The sequence below is a fragment of the Dreissena polymorpha genome, chromosome 7 (genome assembly GCF_020536995.1).
Source record: "Dreissena polymorpha isolate Duluth1 chromosome 7, UMN_Dpol_1.0, whole genome shotgun sequence".
Lineage (NCBI taxonomy): Eukaryota > Metazoa > Mollusca > Bivalvia > Myida > Dreissenidae > Dreissena > Dreissena polymorpha.
In genome coordinates this window covers 12871831-12886136 of record NC_068361.1, presented here as the reverse complement: position 1 = coordinate 12886136, position 14306 = coordinate 12871831, and the positions used below count along the sequence as shown (strand labels likewise).

The 14306-nt window shown below is 33.6% G+C and overlaps 1 protein-coding gene and 1 non-coding gene across 12 annotated transcripts in view; one reads left to right on the top strand and one right to left on the bottom strand.

Moving 5' to 3' along the window:
- The window catches only part of LOC127837159 (uncharacterized), a 915490-nt gene that overhangs the window by 570628 nt on the left and 330556 nt on the right, over positions 1-14306 (top strand). The gene's annotated exons all lie outside the window — the stretch shown is intronic.
- Trnas-uga (transfer RNA serine (anticodon UGA)) lies at positions 10283-10364 on the bottom strand. The gene has a single exon. It is a non-coding gene; the product is annotated as a tRNA-Ser (tRNA).

Below are 14306 nucleotides of genomic sequence, written 5' to 3'. Positions count from 1 at the left end.
ATCATCATCGTCACCATTATCATCGCCATTATCATTATTAAGTATCATCCTTATCAATTATCATCAACACCATCATCGAAATCGTTACATCGTGATCATTTTCTTCATCAAAATGTAATATTAATCATAACCATACTCACAATTTATCGACAATCAACATGTATTTGCAATAAGCATGCTTTGATTCGTGCAAATATACAAAAATAGTGACCTATAGTCTGGTTTCAACTGTAAAGGTCCATCGATTCTCTAACAAGCTGAATTATATCTTAGTCCGTACACATATCTTCGGTGTGTAAAACGAGGATTATTACAAACAGGTACATAAAGAAACATAGTAAACATATTTTAAATAAAAAACATCCTATCACATATAAAGTCGTTAGCAGCGGTGTGTAAAACGAGGATTATTACAAACAGGTACATAAAGAAACATAGTAAACATATTTTAAATAAAAAAACATCCTATCACATATAAAGTCGTTAGCAGAATAAATAATATAGGTTACATATATATATAACGATGAATTTCAAGCAATGCCTAATCTAATCGATTAAGGATTTTCGTCAAATGACTTTTTCATACCGGGACTTCACAAAATACCTGATTTCTTAAAGAATTACATAAATAGACTGAAAAATTGGCTTTAGTCCTTTAAAGAAATTCCTGAAACGACTTCAGCTTATTAACAATCGTTAACTGCTTAATAAAATGAATGCATTTCCAATTCAAATATTTATTCATTCAGCTAAGTGTATATGTACCAGCACTAACACAAAATGTTGTACTTACATAAATACGATGAACAGGAATAATAAACTATATCGCCCGAATAATAATAAATACTCTAAAACGACCTCCACACTGGTACGTCACATAACAAATGCGCAATGTGAACCAAACCACGTGACTTTACAACGTGATCAGTTACTGATCAGATAGGCTTTACTCAAGTTCAAAACGTATCGGGTTACTGCTGCGGTTTATTGCTAATTTAAAAATGAATTTACATTGCATAGAAGCTTTAGTGAAAAACAAAATAATCGTCTCACTTTTTGTAAATAGGATACAATAGTTGAAGGGTGAACGCTTTATGTAAATTGGGATGTTATTGCATGTAGTTAAAATTACAAAGACATAAAGCTTGTGATTGCAAATGAAAATATCCCTTGAGATTTATAACTTCTGTTATGACAGTTAAACACCGCAAACACTAAACGTGTTTTATTGTTCATAGAACCAACTAGTTTTAAAGTTTGTAAATGCAGTATTATATCAGATTCTTGTGGACCCCCAGTATTTCCATAATAACCATCATTTTAAAATAAGTATTTACGCAACAATCGTTATGATTTTGAAAATGTAAGATTGTATGCGTTTACACTGCACGTACATTCTCGAAATCGATCATAATCATACTATTTAACACACATTCTTTTGTAAAGGGATACTTCATACAAACTTGACTTATTGAGTACCGTTATCCCACACGAATGATTATTCATATCGTTTTGAACGCTGCCTGATGCGAAGATTCTGTGAAACTGTATTTGTACAAATCAATATGATTTATTCAATGCACTTGTAAAAATGTGTAACAATAGACGTCTTTGTTATTTTGACTTTAACTGATTACTTTTCCATTTGGTGTCTTTGCTGGATCCGTTTGCAAAAATGTAATCGCGACGTGTGATCAGATAAAACAGACCTGCTAGGTGTCATTATATAATAGAGAAATATGTTATTACATCTTAACTTCGTTACGGAATGATTTGATGCTTGATAGAAATGTCAATGTCATTATACATAAGTATATATAATTGATTTTTGTTCAGGCGTTACGAAATATTTATCATTTACATATATAAATAAAGCTGATCTACGGATACTATAGAACTAACCTTGGTTTATTGAAAAGGTCACCTGGTATTCTGATACCATTATGCATCCTTTACGAAAGTCTATTGAGTGTAAAATGTAATGTGTTTTATATTGTTATTGCTTGTTGAATGATAATTCATCAAATGTTGATTACACTGAACCCACTTTCTAAGCGTTACTAAAATATTATTTATGTGTGCACATTCCAAATTTTGACGAACTCTGTAACGATATTATGCCAAAGTGAACTGTTTTTCAAACGTGCTTTTACGCGTAGAAACTTTCAATACAACTTACAGACGTAAACATCAAAGACTTGAACATCCTAAAACAAAAGTAAAAGTAAGCTGTCGTAATAGAATGAAAATCTCGAAACTCATACCAGTTTGAGTGTTTACTTTAAAACATTTCGAAGGCCATACGTGTGAGAAACTATCTGATGTCTGTATGCAATACGTATACGTCTGTACACATATTTATAAGACGTGATGATACTTAAGGAATAAAATGGACCTAAACACAAAACTTAACCAAAATTTTCAATTTTTTTAAGTATAAAAAGGGCACATAATTCTGTCAAAATGCACGCCAGAGTTATCTAACTTTGCCTGCCCAGTCCATTCATGATAGTAAGTAAGTGTACCAAGTTTGAATGCAATAGCATTGATACTTTCTGAGAAAAGTGGACCTAAACGCAAAACTTAACTGGACGCCAACGCCGACGCCGACGCCAAGGTTATGACAATGGCTCATTTTTTTCAAAATATAGATGAGCTAAAAACGTATTGATAATAAGCTCTTCTGTATAGACTTTCTTATAGATCTTGTTTAACCAAAGCCCAGCTAATTAAACTTAGTCATCACTACATTTGCCATTAAAATCCTAAACCTTAATATTCCAAATCAAAATAATCCACCGAAGTAATACATAATGATACTAAAAATGGCTCGGAAACGGCCGACGCGTATCCCAACGCCACATGTTTGACCCAGGGGTCAGATCAACATTCCAAATAATGCAGTGTCGCACATATGCTCATAGCTACCATGTGTTTAAGTTTCAAGGTTCTATTGCTAATAGTGTAGGAGGAGATAGTGGCTAGGATGGACGGACGGACGGCCGAAAAGGCAATTTTGGGTGGGTGTGGCCTATGTGGGCTAGGCCCTGGGATGGATAATGTGGACATGGATGGTCGAGATAGACCGTGTTGTCATAAGATATGTTCAGTATTAATTTGAAGTCAATTTGTGAATAAATGAAGAAGTTATGTTGAAACAAAATGTTGGGTGGGCGTGGTCAATGTGGGCGGAGCGCCCCAGGGCTGGTAATGGGGCAATGCATAGTTGAGATTGACGGTATTTTCATAAGAAATTATGGGTACGAAAAAAATTGGGTACTAAAATTTTGGATACGAAAAATTTAAGCCACATAAAAAATTGGGTAGGACAAAAATTCGGGTACGTAAATAAATTGGGTACGAAAAGAATTTGGGTACGAACAAAAAATTGGATACGAAACACAATTTGGGTACGAAACAAAATTTGGGTATGAAACTAAATTTGGGTACGAAAAATAAATTGGCTACGAGAAACAAAATTGGGTACGATAACAAATTTGGGAACGATAAAAAATGGGTACGAAAAAAAATTGGGAACGAAAAAAATGTGTACGAAACAAATTTGGGTACGACAAAAAATTTAGGTACGAAAAAAAATTGTTACGAAAAAAAGTTGGGTACGAAAACTTTTGGGTACGCAAATAAATTTGAGGGTACGGGAAAGTAGAACCCGTGAACCTCTCGATACATTTAAAAGAAGACGGGAACCAAGCTGCCTTTACCTTTATCGATGGCCCTTGGGTGCATTCTATACATAGATGGTGACGTCACTACGTTATTGTCACCTCTATGCTAACACGCATCACATTCCCCTGGTTTGGGGAATTATCCTTCCGCCAAAGTAGTTCTGCGTAGGAATGAAAATGTTTATAGTGAAAGAAAATTCGTCTGTTATTTTATGTTTTAAACGGAATGTGGTTTAAAGAAATGTTATTTAATTATGTTTAAATATGATTTTGAATCTCTATTAAGACTGATAGCGATGATCAGAAGCACGATTGCCTGACCTTTCGCTTTCACTTTTCACTTGTAAAAGAAGTGCTACCCATAATTCCTTTCGCGTTAGTACACAGGTCAGTAAGACCGGCGTGTACACACTGCCCTTGGGTGGGTAATGTGGACATGGATAGTCGAGATAGAGGCCGTGTTGTCATAAGAGATGATTAGAAATAATTTGAAGTCAATTGGTGAATAAATGAAAAAGTTATGTTTAAACAAAATGTTGGATGGGCGTGGTTCTCAACTATCTCCTCCTACACTATGAGCACTAGAACCTTGACACTTACACACATGGTAGCTATGAGCATATGTGCGACGGTGCGCTATTTGGAATTTTGATCTGACCGCTGGGTCAAACGTTATTATCATGTGCGTCGCATATTGTTAGTAAAATGACTGAAAATGTCCTCATTTCACCCCAATTTTACCCATATAACTTTTTTTGACTTGTTTATGTGTTGCAAGGCTATTACCTATGACGATAACACTTATTACCCTTTATTAAGATTTGCAGAAAACTAGTTTTCCCAATACATGTACCTATTAACTTACTTGTATTAGCTCCCATATAACATGATCATCAACATTTATTAACATATTCGGCATCAAACAGTTGTTATTTGTATACATTCACCATGCGCCAACGCTAACTGACACTGTACACCTGCAGCTTGTAAGCTGCGCAGGAAGATATGTACCTTTTGACAAAAACATATTACGACGTTTCTATCGTATTGTATTCCTGACAATTTACCGACTTACGTAAGCTTAACTAATTCTAAATGGTACTCACGGAAACAAGCGAAAACAAATTAAATTTACACTTAAACTAGAAACTCTACTCACATCTAGATTAATTGACGTTTAAACCTCACTAAACATATCAATGCACCGAGTCTATGTTATACACATTCAAAGATGTTTATTCTCTCGCTGCATTCACATACAAGCAAGTTTATATACTCATGGTATTGACTTTCAACCAGGGAATATTGTGCTCATTGTATTCACGTTCTGATTGTATTTAGATTCACGCAAGTTAATATTTTTATGTTATTGGCTCTGAAGTTCGTCTATTATTCTCGTGTTTTTCACGTTTTTGAGAGGTTATACTCTCAAAGAAAGTAAATTCAAGCAAATATACATATTCGTGGTATCGGCGTTCAAGCAAGTAGTGTTTTGTTCATTGTATTCACGTTCTATAAATTCTATATCCGGATGGTATTCACGCTCAATCATTATCGGCTTTGAAGCAAGTATATATTATGTTCATGGTACTCACGTTCAAAAAGTCCATATTATCATGGTTTTCACATTCAAGAGAATTGGCGGTGCTCAATCAATTCTATATACAGATATTTGTCTCCTTAAAACGCGAGTATTTTCTCATGATTTTTACTTGTCTATAAAAGCAAAAGTATGACTGAATGACAGCATTTTATGAGTGGACCCACCTAACCAAAGAAATTTTCTTTTCAGATATCTAACGATTTGTTTGCACTTGATAATGACATTTCAAAGTTGTAACTGCATGATCACACTTAATAATTTCTGCAAAACACATTCAAAGCTGTAGCATTAATGACCTTTTCAAACATCCGGCGCAGTGTCTATCATTGAATTTGCGACAATCGTTAAGAACTAAACATATTTCTCAATGTTTTGTTTCTCCAGTCACATATTGATGAAAAAATAAAGGCAGATGAGGGGTGAACAAGTTCTGCCATTGTGTCAGCTTGAATAACAGGAGGTCTATCGTCAATCTTACCCGACCAACCGCAGACAGTCTCTACAGCCCGTTCAATAACATTACAGAAGTGTTAAGGAGAATGTATTTTATTGCCTGGTCTCTTTGTTTCATTTTTGCTAAAAGAACCACTCCAATTACCTTTGTTGATATGTTGAAAACATTTGAACGATATGACATAGTCGGAAGAAGTGGCCTTTTTGTTACCTGCTGATTTTGAGCAATTTGTGGGAAATTTTCACTTTCCTTAAGAGCACGAAAGAAAAACACTTAATTTTTCAATAATAATTAAAATAAAAATCAGGATTTAATGTACAACATGTCGGCTAGATTGTAGTCACAAATAAAATATTCCAGTGCAAGGCAATACCATTTTTTTGTGGTGCGGCTTATCCGGCGAATTTCTCATCACGTTGATTTAGTTTAATTATTAATGTACATGAATTTGTAGTTGTCATTTAAAATACTACATTCAAATGTATACTATCTTTTCCTGGACAATCTAAACCGTTAACAAATATATCAGGGCACATACTATTCATCACGCCAGTAAAATAAATCATTGGCATGACGGAAGGATAAAAATAAACATATGCCAGTGTTTTAACTGAACGAACAGACCATTGATTGACAAGTTTGTATTTTATCACTCTGATCTTTGCATAATACATTTAAATAATAGTAAATCCGATTTCAATAAATCGTGAACATCTTAATTTAAAAATAAGACGATTGCACTAAAATTAACTAAGCAGGTATAAGGTTATGTATATACAAATTAATAATTGAAAGAGAAAATGTCAGCTAAACGTGCCTCAATTGGAAAAAGTGAAAAACATTTGACAATTTGAGCATCGAAGCAGAAGTTATAAAGTATGTTTAAAGAATGGCACATTGTACAAATACTTTTACGTGTTCATAATTTGTAATAACAAATGCACATCAACCCTGACATAATACTTACCTTTTTGGATATGGTTAGGTTTCCATTTAAAATACCATCTTGAGATGAATCGCCGTTATTCGATATTCCGTCCGTAGCAAGGTTTTTTGTAACATAATATATTATATGAAAACGATGATTACAGCAGTATAATATTCATAGAAGTCAAAGTAAGTAAGTCCCAACATTGTTCATATGCTGAAACAACTGTATATTTTAAATGTTTATAATAATTGTAAAAAATGTTATTCATTAATTGCATTTAATTTATTTATTTATTTTATTTTGTTTTTAATTTATTTCCTAATTTATTTTCTAATCTATTTATTTATTATTTAGATTCGCGGCTCAAATACTTATTCCATTCGAATGCTTAAAAAAACTTTTTTAGTAGCAGGTGTTAAGCGTTGAATGAGTACTTGGCAGTAGTTCTCTCGGGAAATCAGGCAGAACTGGCTCTCTCCTGGGCCCGTATTCACCAACCACCTAAGATTTATGGATAAAATTCCCTTAATTATCTAAGAATTTACCTAAGGCAACAAATTTCTTAACTTTCTTACTAAGTTATGTCCCTTAGGTATAACCTAAGGTAAGATTTGTCCTTAAATACTTAGGAAAAATTAATGCGTTTTCGTTTAAGAATAATTCTATAACTTGAATCGTCAAGCCAAAAATATTACTATATTTAGAACATGACGTTGAAAAGTGCTTGCAAAATGGCGGAATGTTATTAGCGGACAAATGTGTTGATAAAAAAAATCTTAATATTTTTTTTGTAGATGATGATTAAATAATATAAAAAGTGCATACTGTAAGAGGTTTACGCTTCCGGCATCTGTCGAAACAGCTGTCACAAAATATCTGTATCGATTTTATGCTGTTGTCGTCGATCTCTTAATCAACAACAAACATTTACACACATATGGAAAAAAACACGGAAGTGAATGCAGACGATAGTTGGAAAGAAATGGCGAAACAACGAGCGCCCAACTTTACATGGCAAGAGAACACCCTCCTCGCTCATTTGTCTGATTTGATGGGTGAAGATTATTTGAGCTTCGGTATGTCCAGGCATAAACTGGACAGACATAGGTTTCCCAGCCGTAAGGGGCGACACGAAATACCAAAATCTACCCAAATCTTCCCAAATCTACCCATTATTAGGAAATTACACATTGTCTCGAGTACAAATGAAGCTTAAAACAAAACAATTATGCGCCACTTAGAAACCATTAATATTTTTGTTTCATTGTGAACTACAATTAATACTCTTCTTAAACCCACACATACAATCTACATGTATGTAGGCACCATACTCCTGTTTTAACATTACCGTTAAACACCGAAGACTTTGATGTTTATTAAAAACAAATGTTTGTGTACCTTTCGAGGTAGAATAGGACGTTTTGCTCTCTCCTAATGTGTTATTAATGAATTGTCAACTAATGCAAGCTGTTTAAATAGATATATTTTGCATTATAGGTGCGGTTGAATTGCGTTTACAAATGTCCTTCTAATAAACAAAGTTTGGAGTTTGTTTACGTTTAATTTTAAAGCCAAGTAATATTTTATACTTGAGTATAATGTTTCCCTTGTATGCGCCAGCTCATTTCTGATAATGTGAACACAGGCTAGAAGTACGTTTCTAAATTAAAAGGAATGCCATTAATAATACGCCAGCGAGTTATTGTCCATTAATAGCATGTGATTGAATTACAATTCTAAAGTTTAACGACTACGGGAGTAACCTGTATCTGAATAGGTTATGTTTACCTGTTCCGAAGCATGTAAGATTTGGACACTTGCCAATAAGGAGCAGCCTACTGCCAAACATGACAGTTAATTCGCAAGCATTGTATGGCTATGCATTGTGAATTGCATTTGACGTTTTAACTCTAAAACATATATCTTATATCGATTAAGCGTGGTAAACAGAAAAACTTCGCCGTGTTTCCCGCTACGATTTAACACTATATACTTTTTACTCGATGAGATAGTTAAGAAGTACACATCCTTGATCCAAGTACATTATTTCATTTAATTTAACGCCCGCAAACACATGAAGATTGTGAAAACATCGCCAAAATATTGCATTGTAACGCAACGGCTAATAATTCAAAGTACATGTTTGGAAAGCATAAAAATCGCTTTGTATAATATAATTAAAGAGGTCTGTATGAAGTTTAAGTTTTATTTGTTAATCACGAACATTAATAATTATATCAATAGAAGAAAATAAAACCTTGTTCCTCAAAACATTTCCAAAATACGTTTCAAGTAGGGACAACACTATAAGCCAGATTTACCCATTTATGCCTAGTGAACTCTCCCATCCTTCAAAATTGGATCAATTTATTTCCAAAATTAAGGATGTCAATTATATTTATTTCTATATTTATAATATCTCTTACACAAACTCCTTTAAGCAAACAGCGCAGACCCTAATGAAAAAGCATAAAGCTCATTTTCCCAGATAAAGGCTCATATACATGTACATTAAAAAAAAATAACATTTCGTTCATAATTCGAAAATTGGAAATGTGAAAATACTAATGTAAATAATATACACCAAATATATCAATAATACCTCATTTGTCTCAGTGTTTTCTGAGTCTCCGATCACCATAGGATGGAATATAAAAATAATAATCCTGAAATAAAGATAAAAATTAAATAATACATGGATTTACATTATCCCACAGTTCTGCTGCATTAACTATGATGACAACTATTGAAAATAAAATTAACATTCAGTACGTGTCGATTCATTTAAATATAATTAAAATACAACTAGAAATGGCGCGGCAGAGGCCGACGCGTATCCCCACGCCGCATGTTTGATCCAGGGGCGCCCCAGGGTTGATAATGGGGCCATGAATAGTTGAGATTGATCGTATATATATTGTCATAAGAGAATTCCAGTATCAATTAGAAGTGAATCGGTGTAGAAATGAAGAAATTATAGTAAAAGGCTATTTTGGGTGGGCGTGGCCTATGTGGGCGGTGCGCCGCAGGGTTGGTAATGGGGCCATGCATAGTTGAGATTGACTGTATTATAATAAGAGATGTTAAGTATCAATTTGAAGTGAATCGGTGTAGAAATAAGGAAATTATAGTAAAAGGCAATTTGGGTCGGCGCGGCCTATGTGGACGGGGTGCCCTAGGGTTGGTAATGGGGCCATGCATAGCTGAGATTTATCGTATTGTCATAAGAGAGGTTCAGTATCAATTTGAAGTGAATCGGTGCAGAAATGAAGCAGTTAACGTAAAATAACAAAAAAAAAATGAGTGCAAATCTCTGACCCGGCCCCGCCCCAACCCCCATAACTTTTGATCCAAGGGTCAGATCAATATTACGTCACTGTCACCGTCGCACATATGCTCCTAGCTACCATGTTTGTAAGTTTAAAGGGTCTAGTTCTAATAGTGTAGGAGGAGCAGGTGGCCAGGACGGACTGACGGACAGACAGACGCACATCACCACAATATCCCCACTTTTTCTCCGAAAAACGTGGGGATAATAAACATAGCATATATGCTATATTAAATCAAATTACGTTAGAAACGAAATAAAACGCATCGCAAAAAGTTTGCGTTGTTGGCAGGATTCGAACCTGCGCGGGAAAATCCCAAAAGATTTCAAGTCTATCGCCTTAACCACTCGGCCACGGCAACTTTACACTGCTTTTTCAATTTTCGAAGAAAATCATTATGGGTGCGCTACCTTAAAATGTGCAATTTCACAAGAATACATGTAACAATTCAGTTTTTACTGCAAATAATGCATTACTAAAAAGTGGCAGGTAAAACATCTTATATATGCTCAAGAACTTTAAGTGTTCTAGTTTTTCATGTTTTTTTTTATCAAAATGTATTCATTGTTTTCAAATCCTATTGCAATACCAGTAAACAGTAGTGCAGAAAAAACATGGCTAGCATACGTACACAGAATAAATTTGTAATTTTAAACTAAACAAAATGATATGATACATTAAATTTATTTCTATTTTAGTAACATTTCAATAGGTATAACATATCTTCTATTTAGCTTGCATGACGATTAAGCTGAACGGAATTCACTGGGGAGGGATATCATGTTTAGTCTATTTGAGGCGTATCAACCCTCACCAAGTTCATTTCTTTGTTTTATCAATGACAGGAACAAAGAAACACTGATTGTTTTATGATAAACATATTGAAGAACAATGTGCTTATACGCTTTTGGCTGCCTTTTGTATGCTGACATTTCTTTTTGATTTGAATTTCAAACTACAAAGTCATTTAAAGTGACAAACCGGTACCTTCAATGAATATGTAAAGCTATACTTGTTAAACAATAGATAATATTTTGAACCAATAATGCATTAACAATTAAGATAGACAATATAATTTCATGTGTTAAGCTATTGAGCGGAAATAATATTTGCACTGCAGTAATTTTGCATTGCAAAACAAACACCATGTGCAATGCAAAGTGCCATTATAATAGCATAAATAAATCTCAATTTATTGGGCTAAAACCAGTTGTGTATTATTCATTACACTTATCATATAGACCTTGAATCCAGCCATCAAACCATTATCAAGTCATTATAATTTATTAACCGTGATATGAAGTTTCACATTTTCAATGCTCACTTTTTAATAAATTACCTCTTTTTGTTTCATTCAACTGAGTAATTGAGCTAAAACCGTTTAACAAGAATGGATCTTAACAGATCCCATAATTCATATCTAGATATATGCATGTGATATCGGGAAACTATCATGATTACCGTAGAGATCAGCAATATCTCGTAGAGATCAGCAATATCTGCCTACATGTCGTATTTGTATATTCTTTTACCAAAGTTAATTAATAAATACTATGTTGTGTGCAATAATATTGCTTTTAATGAATTTATAACAATCAAATTTATAAAATCCGCAAAAAAAACAGATAAAAAACATGTTTTCACAATATTACACATTGAAACAGTTGATGACGGTTATTAAAAGCATATGCATATATTCAACATAATGAGTACCATAAGCGTTTTTAAATGTGTTGTAAAACAAACACTTTGTGTTAATAAAATGTGTAATCTGATTAAGGGAATAATTGTGTTCGCGTACAATGTTACTATTGTTGTCAATTAAATTACAAGAACCCAAATTAATTTATTTAACAGGTGTCTGGTATACTGTATAGCAAATCTGTAAATTGCGTTATTTACTTAAAGAGATTTGTTCAGAGATTTGTGCATTTGTGAACAATGTCGTTTAAGATATATACTTATAAAACTGCAGAATTTTACCAGTTTTATATAAGTATAACTGCACTCGAAAACATAGAAATTACTAGAAATGGCGCGGCAGAGGCCGACGCGTATCCCCACGCCGCATGTTTGAACCAGGGGCGCCCCAGGGTTGGTAATGGGGCCATGCATAGTTGAGATTGATCGTATTGTCATAAGAGAAGTTCAGTATCAATTAGAAGTAAATCGGTGTAGAAATGAAGAAATTATAGTAAAAGGCAATTTTGGGTGGGCGTGACCTATGTGGGCGTGGCCTATGTGGACGGGCTGCCCTAGGGTTAGTAATGGGGCCATGCATAGCTGAGATTGACTGTATTGTCATAAGAGAGGTTCAGTATCAATTTGAAGTGAATCGGTGTAGACATGGAGAAATTATAGTAAAAGGCAATTTTGGGTGGGCGTGGCCTATGTTGCCAGGGCGCCCCAGGGTTGGTAATGGGGCCATGCATAGTTGAGATTGACCGCATTGTCATAAGAGAGGTTCAGTATCAATTTGACGTAAATCGGTGCAGAATTGAAGAAGTTAATGAAAAATAACATAAAACATGAGTGAAAATCTCTGACCCGGCCCCGCCCCAACCCCCATAACTTTTGACCCAGGGGTCAGATCAAAATTCCGCCACTGTCACCGTCGCACATATGCTCATAGCTACCATGTTTGCCAGTTTCAAGGTTCTAGTGCTAATAGTGTAGGAGGAGCAGGTGGCCGGGACGGACGGACGGACGGACAGACGCACATCACCACAATATCCCCACTCTCCGAAAAACGTGGGGATAATGATAGAGATGAAATATGTATAAGCAATACTATATGATTACCAAATACATGTATTTGCAAACAATGACATTGAAAAGCAACCATAGCCTTATTTTGCATTATTTAACAAATTGAACTGTAAGTTTAACGTTGTTGATACTCCCTCAATTGACATTTTATGTAAAAAGTAAAATATAATCTCAATGCACAGACATTTGAAAAAGTATGACGGACAGACGGACATACAGACGGAAATGCAATCACTAGATGCCCACCTTCGGGGGCATAAAAATGTAGTCCTGTTAAAAATCACTTGACACTTTTAAACATCTTCACCTTCACCATGACTTACAAAATATCCTAATGGTGACTGGGACCATTCAACTTCCTGACCACATTCCTCCAGAGGTGGTTGTGTTTCTTTGTCAGATGGCGGCAAAGTTTCGTCCGAATCTGAAATCTTTATTAAAAAAAAGTATTATAACATTGTAATAAATGTATTAAAACACATGTATTTATTAATAGTTATTAGTTGTACATTGTATATAGATACTTTAAACAGTATTAAAATGTGTATATTTTTATTTAATATACAAACAAGTTATTGTTTAATGTCAAACACAAACAAGTCAATGGGTTAAATAATTTCCTTTTATCTAAAATATGCCATATTTATGTATTAATCTTATGATAAACTCAATATCTTATTTGCTCATTCAATTAAATTAATAATCTTATATCTTTTAAAGAATATAAAATAATTATACCTTCCAAAATATATATTACATACATTGTATTGCTTTTAAAACATAGCACTGATACAAATTGTTAAACTATTTATAAAACGATTTTCTCAAATAATCCTTTCTTTCCCCTTGCTTGCCAGTGTCTGTACCTCTATAAATGCATCACTGCTATCAGTTCCTTCAGAATCATACTCATACAGGTCTTCACTCATAGTTCATTAGTGACTGTGTAATCTATATAATATACAAAATTTCAATCAATAGGTACGACTATCTGTATCAATGTTATTTTCGATAATTATGTAAAATGAATGAAATTTGGTACGAATGAAGTGTGGTATAAATTGTAAAAGTTTGTTTCATAAATAAAACAGTTATATTCGATTGTTATCCTTAATGTTTACACAAAAACAAGTTCAATGGGTTCAAACAAATAAAAAAAAACATACACAGATGTAAGTATTGAAATTATATTATAAAACAAACCAATAAACTTCTCAAGTGTTACAGCCAAGTTGTTGTTGTTGTTTGTTTACAATATTACAGTTACCTCCCATGTTGTATTTTACCAGGTAATTATAAAATAACAAACATAACATATACGCGCAAAATATTTTAGATTTTTATTTTTTATTATGTAAAGTATACGGTTTTTTCCTAAATAAAACCATTAAATACTAAGAATTCGTAATATAACGAATAAATAATTTAAAATGAAAACTTACCATAAAAAATCGGCAAAGAAATCAACGCGATCGCGAAATATGTTGGTCAAATTCTTCAAGTTTGTTCATCGTTCTATTAAATCCATGTAAGT